Here is a 12,137-nt window from a genome sequence, read left to right as displayed (position 1 = left end):
GTTCATGCTCTGTCTCTCTCTGTCCCAAAAATAAATTAAAAAAAAAAAAACGTTGAAAAAAAAAAAGAATAGCAGTTTTATTCCTTAAATCCAAGAAGTTAAGCCCTATTTCATTTAGAAAACTAGAATTGACTCATATTATGGCCATACTTACGGACTAAATTTCTGAATGAAGGTTGTGTAATTTCTACTCAAGAACATTTCCAGGGTCACCTGGGTGGCTCAGTCGGTTGAGCATCTGACTTTGGATCAGGTCATGATCTCATGGTTTGTGAGTTCAAGCCCCTCAGGCTCTGTGCTGACAGCATGGATCTTTCTTGGGATTCTCTCTCTCCTTCTCTCTCTGCCCCTCCCCCGCTCACACTCTCTCCCCAAAATAAACAAACATTTAAAATAACAACAAAAATATTTCACTCCGTTTTCTTCTTCTTCTTCTTCTTCTTCTTCTTCTTCTTCTTCTTCTTTTCCCTGCCTTATACCACTTTCACTTTAAAAACTTGCTGTGCTTCCCCAGGAAACAGAATCCCTGGGGCAGGGATTTGCATGCAGGAAGTCTATTAAGAAGTGCTCTCTGGAACACCAGGGAAGGAAGCCAGGGAAGCAGGATGGTCAATGCGGGGGAGGGTTGGGGGCAGTGCAGTCCCAGGGCTTCAGCTGACCCCTTAGGAAGCTTTGGAGTTGGGAGGAACACCAGGGAAGGAAGCCAGGGAAGCAGGATGGGCAATGTGGGGGAGGGTTGAGGGCAGTGCCATCCCAGGGCTTCAGCTGACCCCTTAGGAAGCTCTGGAGTTGGGAGGGCCCCTCAGGGTTGCCAAGAATGGAGGCAAGAGGTGGAACCTTTATGCCCCCTTATCAGCCAATCACTGCCCCAGGCAGGGCGGGTAGCCTCTAGTGAGGCAGTTCCCCCAAGGCGGAGAGCAATGCCCAGAGAAGACCCCCAAGTGAGCTGTCAGCGAGTGCTTCAGACATGGGTGTTGTCTGGGTGCTGTAGACAGCATCCACTACACTAGCTTACGTTACAATTTCGTATATAAGCAATTATGACAGTTTAAACAATATCACTTAGATTTTTTATTAAAATGAAAATAGTGGTGTTACCTACTTCATAGGGTTGGAATATTATAAGATAATTAATTTATTTCAAAGCTTAAAGCAGTGTGTGTATATCTGGCAGTGATAAACTCATTATATGTTATGACTATATCGCAAATCTGACCCTTCTCTCCACCTCCACAGCCCATCGTCTCTCACTTGGATTCCTGTCTCTCAAGGCCCCTGCAGCTGGCTCCATGCCCTGCACTGTCTTTCTCACACCTCACCTCCTGCACCTTGTCTTGACCACTCAGCTCCAGCCATGTAGGGCTCCAGGCACACATCAGTCAGGCCACTTTCCTATTTAGGGACTCTGAATTTGTGGTTCCCTCTTCCCAGAACACCCTCTCACTCTCTAAACAGCTGCCTCACTCCCTTCCTTCAGGGCTCCCTACTTACGTCATCTTGTCCCAAGGCCTTCCCGGGCCACCCCACCTAGGAGTGTGGTCACCACCAACGTACTCTATTCCTCTTCTTTGCTTCATTTTCTCCACTGCCTTTATCACCCTCTAACCTACTTATCATTTTGTTAATTGTCTGTCTCCCTCCACTAAAAGGAAAGCCCCACAAGAGTAGAGATTTGTGTCCTTTCCCCCAGCCTGGAGAACAATGCCAGGAATGTGGCTCTTAGTAAATGCATGTTGGATGGATGAATGCTGCATGTAGACATCTTTTAACGGTCTCTTTTTCTTTGTGAATTACCTGAAATTTTTTAAAATGGTAATCAAGGGGGTGCTTGGGTGGCTCAGTTGGGTAAGCATCCGACTCTTAAATTTTTTTTTTTAACCTTTATTTTTGAGACAGAGAGAGACAGAGCATGAATGGGGGAGGGTCAGAGAGAGGGAGATACAGAATCTGAAACAGGCTCCAGGCTCTGAGCTGTCAGCACAGAGCCCGACGCGGGGCTCGAACTCACGGACCGCGAGATCATGACCTGAGCCGAAGTCGGACACTTAACCGACTGAGCCACCCAGGCGCCCCAAGCATCCGACTCTTGATCTCAGCCCAGGTCATCATCTCATGGTTCGTGTGATCACGTCAGACTGCACTGACAGCATGGAGTCTGCTTGGAATTCTCTCTCTCTCTCTCTCTCTCTCTCTCTCTCTTTCTCTCTCTCTCTCCCCTGCCCCTTCCCCCCCATCAAAATAAATTAATTAAACCACTTTTTAAAAATGGTAACTGAAATACAGTGTAAAAACTAAAAACCATCAAAAGTAGATCCTTAGTTGCTTCTACAGAACATAAATTTAATCTGCCTCCAAACCCATCTTGCCCCCCTCCTCTCCAATTACCTACCCTTCTGGTTTGTCTCCTCTGAGGCTGACTCCTGTGCTCAGGAGTGCATCATTTCCAGCTCCTCAGAGATTTCGTTTAAAACCCTTCCTTTACTGGGTACTTTTCCATTAATACTTAAATATTCTCAGGCTTCTGCCATCTTTATTTTTTGAAATTTTTGTAATGTTTATTTATTTTTGAGAGAGAGAGAATGATAGAGTGTGAGTGGGTGAGGAGCAGAGAGAGAGGGAGACAGAATCTGAAGCAGGCTCCAGGCTTTGAGCTGTCAGCACAGAGCCCGATGCGGGGGCTCAAACCGTGAAATCATGACCTGAGTGGAAGTCAGACGCTTAACCGACTAGCTACCTAGGCGTCCCTGCCATCTTTAAATAAATATGCAAACCAGCCTCTGCATCTCCTGTTAGCCCTTCCTGCCATTCAGTCTGTCTCTTCCCACCTTTCAAGTAGTGAAATTTCCTGCAAGTCTCAGTGTCTTCTTCTCCCTTGTGTCCTTCTCATCACTCAACTGCAGTTGGTTCCCTCTCCACCACTGAAACTGCTTTCCTCCAGCACACCAGCTGCCTCCAGGTGGGTAACTCCTGAGGAGGACGCTACTTGGCAATTAAATTACTTGACTCTCAGGGCACCTGGGTGGCTCAGTCATTTAAGCTTTTGACTCTTGACTTTGGCTAAGGTCATGATCTTATGGTTTGTGAGTTTGAACCCAGCATTTGGGTTCTGCGCTGACAGCGTGGAGCCTGCTCGGGATTCTCTCTCTCCCTTTCTCTGCCCCACCCCTGCTCGTTCTCTCTTTCCCTCTCTCTCTGTCTCTCTCTTATACACACACACAAAATAAATAAATAAAACATTAAAAATAAATATATCAGTAAATTACTTGATGCTTGGCAGCATTAATTTTGTTGACTGCTCTCTCCTTTTTAGACAGGTTCTTTTTCAGCTTTTATGCTGTCATGGTTTTTCTTCTATTTCTTGAGACTCTCCTCCAAACCCTTCATAGAGGAGTCCTCAGACCCCTCTGCTAGGTCACCTTCTTTTCTCAATCTTTGCTTTCCTCCCAAGGGATTTCTTGAGTTCCAAAGGCTTTAGTTAATGTCTGTGTGTTGATTAACTCTCAGATCTGTAATTTCACCACATAGCTTTTCTGTCAGAGCCATCTATCCATCTGATTCCTGGACATTTCCACAAATTACCCTCTCTGCACCTGAGATTCACATTACCACCTTCTGTCCCAAACCTGCTCCTTTCCCTTTATTGCCTTCCTTTCTAGTTTGTGCTTAAGCTGGAGTAAAATGTTTTGTTTCCTGAGTTCTGTTTGGTTTTGCTTTCTCTCTCTGAAGCAGCCTTCCTTCCTCTTCCTATTTGTATCCCCTCCTCCCCTTCCCCCTAACTCTTACTGCCTCTCTCTCTCATCTCTCCTGGCAACACCTTGGTGATTACTACCATGGCTCCTGCCATGAGCTCCTGTCTCTTATACTCCCCTCCTTCTGCTTTGTCTCTTTCTGCCCTGTGTGCTCTGACCATAGTGCACTAAAGTAAGTTGGTGTCCTTATCTCTCCTTCTTCTGCCATGGGACCTCCTTGAGAGCAAGGACTGCTTTCTCTTTATTCCTGTGGGCCCTTACTAAGTGCCCAATAAGTGATTGTTGAAAGAAAGACTGAGGGAATATAATGCATAAAATATCACAGGCTCCCTTAGAGTCGGAGGACCCCTCTGTAATAACAAGCACTGTTTCTCAGTGGGAGAGCCGTCAACGATTTAGATGGAACAGCTCTTCATTATGCAGGGCTGTCGTATGTATCACAAGGCATTTAATACCCCTAGTTTCTGCCAGTGGTGACCACCAATTCCTGAGGTGGATATTCAGGATATGTACCCTTCTCCTTCCCTGTCCCTCATGATCTTCTTCATTGGCAGTTATTGATTAGGAATATGGACACACTTTTCCTGCCCACCACTGCCTTTTTCTAAGTTGATACAACAAGCAGAGTACTATTCATGCTACAAAGTGTTATTACAGTAAGGATTCCATGCGCACATTGATCTGTCACGTAGGACTTTGGATTTCCTTACAACCTTCAATGTAGCTTTTAAAATTGCATGTGTCTGAAATTCCACTTGGTGTTCAGTGTATCAGAAAGGCTTGGAGGAAGTGCCTCTGGTGCCTGTGGGGATCATTTGCTTTAGATGATGAAGGATTGACAGGCTTTGGGATAAGGGTTTGACAAAGAACATTCCTACATTCTTAAAATGGAGAGAGTGATGCGTCCTTCACATCTGAGAACCCACGGCACAGGAGAGACAGATAGATACAAGATGACTTGAGTGTTCACTGGATTAGTGATGAAGAAATAATGGATGTTATTCTAACTGATGGGAGCAAGCTGAAGGCCATTGACAACAGTGGAGACAATGATTTTTTTGGAGAGTGAGAAATCCATGAGAGAAGGAGAGCTGGTGGCTTCAGCCTGACATGGGTTCATTAGGGCTGTAGGGGCAGCCAAGTACTACTACCCAGAGGTCCTGCAACCGATCCCAAAACATTAAATGTTTGTAGTGGAACAGGTATGATGATGGGTATGAAAAGTTAAGAAGGTCATTATGTTATTGACCTTACTGTTATAGAGAAAGCAACTAAAGGACAGACATAAATTCAAAATCACATAGCTAGAAAGTCACACATGGCTTCTGACTCCAAATACAGTTATTTTTTTTCTACTCCACCAGAGCAATTCCCCACCATCTGCCACAAAAACCAAAGGTCACTACAATCACACCAAGCCTCTGAGAAAGGTTAAATTATGTTTACCATTTTCTATTTCAAAAAGCAGAGACGTATTTAATTGAATACATTTCCCAACCTCGAGAGTTAAATTGTCAGGAATCAGGAAAATTCAGCCACTTAAAATGACTCATTTCCTGAGGGCATCAGAGAACAGGGTTCTACTCTAAATTATCTCGGAAAATCAATTGGGCGGAGTCCTTCTGGATCACTGTGAGAAGTCATCCATTGTGAGAGGTCAGATAATTTAGTTGGCCCTCTTTAGAGAGTGTGTCACATTTCCCAAAATTGCTTGTGAGGTTTTTTCCAAAGCTATCTTAAATAGTACAAAAAGAAAGTGGTAAGACTTGTTTGTTAATGGCAATTTCAAAAAGGTAAAAAAGCAGATCAATAATCAGTGTTACCTGGTACATTTTAGTGACATGATAGTTCAAATCTTATAACAGGAAAGCACTTAAAAAGTGCCAGAGACTAATCTGGTTGAAAATATGCTGCTGACTCCTGAATTAAAGTTTGCTTTGGACATTTTTTTAGTTCAATGAAATTCAGATTTTATGGTGGAATTTTTTTCCCAGCCATGTTTTTTTTTTGGATTTTTTTTTCTCAGCAGGAAATAGAAAATAAACATCTGCCCTTGGCATAGTTAACCTCAAATAAATTAATGTGTGGAATGAAAATCAGACAAATAAATCAACGGTGTGTATATTCTAAAAGGAAATTGCAAACTGAAGCACATGATACAATATTGCTTGCATAGTGAAATCCTTATAGGGTAATCAAACGATAAAAAATTAAGAGCATCCTTAACTTTTGAACACATTGTACAAAATTCCAAGTAAATGACTGAAAGAAAATATAAAACCAAACTTTGGTCATATATATCTTATGTCTCTGGATCTTCAGGTGATCTGGAGGTTAAAGCTTAAGAACAGTAGATGAGAGAGTATGTACATCTTGTGCACTCACTGAATAGCTTTTTCTAATACTATGCTTTTCCGAGGTACCAGGATTATTTTGTACAGCAGGTAACAAATTTTTCCAGTGCATGAGAATCTCAATAGCCAAGTGTCCTGAGTATTGAGTTTATTCTACTTCTGTCACTGAGAACTAGTTCCTATAAGATCATAGGTGAATGGATTGGCCAAAGAAAAAGAGGAGAAATTATTCTAAATGGAAGCTCTAATTTGTAGCAGTTTATTTATTTGCTGAAGGTCAAATGACTCATAATGTTTGGGGAAAATAAATAGATTTACAGGAACAGGAACAGAACACATGTGTCTGAGTTTGTTGTTTTTTTTTTTAATCTATTACCTACTCAATTTTTTTTCTCAACTCTAAAATAGTACAGTAATTCTACTTAAAGAATTAGGAGGCTTAAAGGAGATAATGGAAGAAAAAGTATTCTACAATGTGAAGTATCATTAATACATCCCAGGTCCCTTTGGACCCATTTTCTTTTATTCCTGCTCCCCCACCCCCCAGTGATGTTGTCAATGTTGGTTCTCAGAGTTAAGGTGACTGGGAATGAAGGGGAATCATATATCCTCAACTACCTATTTTATCATTCCTGCTTAAGAAAACACTGCTAGGTAAAAATTAAGAACCCCTTAAATGCTCAAATGGATGTGTTCCTATCAAGAATATAAATTATCCAGGGTTGCCTGGGTGGCTCAGTCAGTTGAGTGTCTGACTCTTAGTTTTAGCTCAGCTCGTGATCTCACAGTTCTTGGGATCGAGACCTGCATCAGGCTCTTCACTCATAGCACAGAACCTGCTTCAGATTCTCTCCCTCCCTCTCTCTTTCTGTCTCTGCCCTGCTCATGCTATCTCTCTCTCAAAATAAACATTAGCAAAAAAGAATACAAATTATCTGATATTTGAAAAAAAACTCTTCAGTTCATAGGAACTCTATCTCTATGTTTAGGTTTCATTGTTAAAGAGAAAAAATAAACTTCCTTATACCCTGGAACTACTTGACAATATAACATATTTCCTCTATCATACATTTTTAAGAATTTAACTCACTGAAATAAAATGACAATAATTAAGAAATAGCAAGAGAGTCCCCATAAACAACACAAATGTTGGGTAAGACTATGAGAAAGAAAATCCAGGAGCTGTTCACATTGATCTTAAAAAAAATAGGTTTGAGCCCAAATGTCCACTGACTGATGAATGGATAAAGAAGATGTGGTATTATATACAATGGAATATTACTTGGCAACCAAAGAGAATGAAATCTTGCATTTGCAATAACCTGGATGGAACTAGAGTTTATCATGCTAAGCGAAATAAGTCAGTCAGATAAAGATAAATATCATCTGATTTCACTCATATGTGAAATTTAAGAAACAAAAGAGATGAACATAGGGGAAGGGAAGGAAAGATAAGATAAAAACAGAGAGGAAGGCAAATCATAAGAGACTCTTAAATATAGAGAACGGTAAACCCTATCAAAATAACACCAGCATTCTTCAGAGAGCTAGAACAAACAATCCTAAAATTTGTATGGAACCAGAAAAGACCCCGCATAGCCAAAGCAATCCTGAAAAAGAAAACCAAAGCCGGAAGCGTCACAATTCCAGACTTCAAGCTGTGATCATCAAGACAGTATGGTACTGACACAACAACAGACACATAGATCAATGGAACAGAATAGAGAACCCAGAAATGGACCCACAAACATATGGCCAACTAATCTTTGACAAAGCAGGAAAGAATATCCAAGGAAAAAAGACAGTCTCTTCAGTAAATGGTGTTGGGAAAACTGGACAGCAACATGCAGAAGAATGAACCTGGACCACTTTCTTACACTATACACAAAAATAAACTCAAAATGGATGAAAGACCTAGATGTACACAGGAAACCATCAAAATCATAGAGGAGAAAACAGGCAACAACCTCTTTGACTTTGGCCACAGCAACTTCTTACTCAACATGTCTCTGCAGGCAAGGCCAAAATGAACTATTGGGACCTCATTAAGATAAAAATCTTCTTGCAGAACAAGTTACTTGCAATCCAAGGTTTACTGTATATATACTTTTTCTTTTATTCCTTCACTGTATCCTTTGCTGGAATAAATCTTAAGCCATGACAGTAAAAAAAAAAAAAAAAAAAAAAAAAAGATAAAAATCTTTTTGAAGGATGTGAAAGAAACAGTGAAGGAAACAATCAGCAAAACTAAAAGGCAAGTGATGGAATGAGAGAAGATATTTGCAAATGACATATCAGATAAAGGAGTAGTATCCAAAATCTGTAAAGAGCTTATCAAAATCAACACCCAAAAAACAAATAATCCAGTGAAGAAATGGGCAAAAGGCATGAATAGACACTTTTCCAAAGAAGATGTACAGATGGCTAACAGACACATGAAAAAATGTTCAATATCACTCATCATCAGGGAATTACAATCAAAACCACAGTGAGATACCACCTCACACCTGTCAGAATGGCTAACCTTAACAACTCAGGCAAGAACAGATGTTGGCAAGGATGAGAAGAAGGAGTAACCCTTTCGCCCTACTGGTGGGAATGCAAACTGTTGCAGCCATTCTGGAAAACATTATGGAGGTACCTCAAAAAATGAAAAATAGAACTACCCTATGACCCAGCAGTTGCACTACTAGGTATTTATCCAAATGATACAAAAATGCTGATTCAAAGGGGCGCATGCACCCCAATGTTTATAGCAACACTATCAACAATAGTCAACATATGGAAAGAGTCCAAATGTCCATTGACTGGTGAATAGATAGTGAAGATGTGGTATATATATTCAATGGAATATTACTTACTAATCAAGAAGGATGAAACCTTGCCATTTGCAATAACATGGATGGAATTAGAATGTATTATGCTAAGTGAAATAAGTCAGAGAGAGACAAATATGATTTCACTCATGTGGAATTTGAGATACAGAACAGATGAACATAGGAGAAGGAAAGCAAAAATAATATAAAAACAGAGAGGCAGACAAACCATAAGAGATTTTAAATATGGAGACAAACTGAGGGTTGCTGGAGGGGTGTTGGGTGTGGGGGAAGGGCTAAAGGGCTGAGGGGCATTAAGGATGACACTGGTAGTGATGAATCACTAAATTCTACTCCTGAAAAAAAAAAAAAAAGAAAGAACAAACTGAGGATTGCTAGGGTGTTGGGTGGGTACTTTTAAAAAGTAAATAAAGCTACTAAAATGTGAAAAAAAAATAGGTTTGAAAATCACCACTCCACTCTAGTTCAGTGAAGCTTTTGCTGAGATTTTTTAGATAGGGAAGGGAATAATCAATCAGTAACAGAACTTTTGTAAAACATACCTGTAGAAGTCAAAGTCAAGATGGACTAAATTTATTCTGATCATTAATGTAGCAACATAAACAGCCCTTAAATTGTTCCTTTTTCCAGTAGAAAATTCCCTTCCTGGAGCCCTCAGTATTGAATTAGACCCAAGCTAATTCAAACCCAAGTTTATTTGGAAAGTAAAAGCACAAAATAACTCTTGTCCTTCTATAGATCTTCAGTAAACAAGAAAAGAGTATGTGTTCAAAGAAAATTTCTGTCTATCTAAGACTCAAAATAAGGAGTGGTATTTTTTGCCGACTTGGTTATTGAAGAACTCTTTTAATGAAATTCAGCTTTGTTTTATAAATAATGCAGTGCTTGCTTGTGATTAGGTGAACCTAATCGGATACCCAGTGAGAGAGGATATTGCCAGCAAACCCTTACTATTAGGAATAAACAATATTGCACATTTTTCAAGTGGAGGGCTATGAGTGGTACTAGATTAAGTAAACCACTGTAGATGCTAGAAATCCCTTTCCTCGATGGATCAGGACTCTTTGTTAACACTGAGCATCTTCCCTGGCTTGATTCATGGTTGGCAGGGATTTGTGGTTGGCCATGAATCCCTGTCCTAAGCCTCATGGTTCTGCAGTTGCAGACAGGTTCTCGGAACACAGGACATAAAAAGGCCTTTTCCCTCATAGTGCTTATATCTGTTTCTTATATCTGTTTTTTATTTCCTTCTCACTGATTATTTTTGTTTTTGAGTTTGGTGTGGATTTATATTGTTTCTGATTTCAAAAGAGAGAGAGAGAGAGAGAGAGAAACATTTTTGTACTCAATGAAATTGGAAGTGCATGACTATTTATTTAAGTGACAGTGGATCATGAGGGAACGTAAAGTTTGAGAAGGTGGGCTGAGAGCCAGTGCTGAGGGCAGTTGCTTGACCGTGCAGATGGGTGCAGCAGGAGATGGGTGAGCCCATGGTGGAAGATCTTATTGAATTTAGACTGTCTTTCCCATAGGTAGTGGTTTCACCTCACATATTTGTTTCAAGGGCTCCCAAGCCTAAAGAATCAAGGAAAAGATCAAGGTTTAAGAAGACAGATGTCCCCGGAAAGCTTTCTGTTACAGCTGGTCAGCAGGGAAATGAGAACTGCTCTCACTGAGTTCATTGGACATCCCTTAAATCTTTGGGAAGTCAGAGAGCTTTGCTCAACATCTTCACCTGCGCAAAAAAAATAAAAAAATAAAAAATCTTTAGAAGAATTTGAGTGCTGGCAGTGATATCCTCTCTGTAACCACTTCTAAAATCATTCTTAGACATAAGCTTCTCAGGAGACTTTTGTGGGCATGTAGTGAATGAACAGGTACAAGAACATTCTGTCTCTCATCATAGCTCTGATGTCCCATAGCGGCATCTCAGAGAAAGAGAGCCAAGGACTTGCTGTCCCTCAGGCCAAGGACTTGGCATACTTCAGGATCGTGAAGCTTGGGGTTGTGGGGCTACCACCAGGGACCTCAGGTTGTCTTTGCCTGAGTAAAGGTGACCAGAGATAAGCAAACAATAGTGCCATGTGCTGGCCCAGCATGTTTTCTTTTCCCCAACTTCCTCTCATAATATCTCTCTCTCCAGCAGCCTCTGCAGCCATTGAGAGTAATTAGGGCTTTCCAGCTTTGGGAGGGCATAACATGTCTGTGAAGAGTCCTTGACGGTCATGAGGAGCATTACCTGTAATGTCTTCCCGAAAATACTAGTTCTTAGAGATGTTCATCGTGTTCATCGCTGCTCTAAAAGGGAGTAGGGAAGGATTGCATGGTCAAATAAACCTAGGAAACTTTGGGTTAAGCAAAGGTTTAAAAAGACAAACCATGAGACTTGTCTTGTCAGCCTTTTAAATAGGACCCCCTTCTGCTCCCAAATATAATTGATCTTAGAAGGTGTGGAACAGAGTGGGAGAGGCCAGGCATGTCATTTGATTGTCAAGAGACTTGACAAGTACACATCCTATTTTTATTTGGGCATTATCTTAGCTTTCCTACATTAACAGGCAGCTTCACAGGGTTATTCTGAGTACTCTGGGTGACAGAGATGGAGTGAACCTCTTAGTCTGCTAAATATTCTGCTCTAAATATAGCAGAAACAACTAAACTATGTAGCTGTGTGGATTTACCTTCTTTATGGTTTTGAGTTACGGAACTAAATTGAATCCCTTCCCTCCTTAATCAGCATAAATTTGACTTACTGATGTATCCCCAGTCCTCCTTTACATTTGCTTTTGAACATTGGGAATGCCATTTTCACTTCATTGTGCATTACTTAATTTTTTTGAAAGTGTTTGTCAGGATTTTCATTCTGAGAACTCTCTCAGGCCAGTTGCCACCCAAATTATAATAGGAGGAGAGAAGGGGTAAAATGGAAAAAGAGAGCCAAGATGAAAAGCCATTTTGGGAGTAAAGTTTATTTTTATGGGAAAATCGTGTGTATTATCCTTTCCCAATAATGGCAGTCTGACTCATCTTCCAATCCAAATATGTTCATGAAGACGCCCTCATCCAAAGAACCCCCAGCATCTTATGTACATAGTGGGCATTGTACGGGCAGCTGGTCAGCAGTCCTACCAGCCCAGAAACTCAGAAGTGGTGAGGCAATAGGGGTTTTCTGTCAAAGCAAATTGAAAGTAATTGTA

General features: G+C 40.8%; 1 protein-coding gene across 2 annotated transcripts in view; it reads left to right on the top strand.

Moving 5' to 3' along the window:
* Positions 1-12,137, top strand: part of TMTC1 (transmembrane O-mannosyltransferase targeting cadherins 1) — a 624,031-nt gene that overhangs the window by 551,226 nt on the left and 60,668 nt on the right. The gene's annotated exons all lie outside the window — the stretch shown is intronic.

Source organism: Panthera uncia, chromosome B4 (genome assembly GCF_023721935.1).
Source record: "Panthera uncia isolate 11264 chromosome B4, Puncia_PCG_1.0, whole genome shotgun sequence".
In the NCBI taxonomy this organism is placed as follows: Eukaryota; Metazoa; Chordata; class Mammalia; order Carnivora; family Felidae; genus Panthera; species Panthera uncia.
The sequence above is the reverse complement of the archived record's forward strand: the minus strand, read 5'-3'. Positions and strand labels throughout refer to the sequence as shown.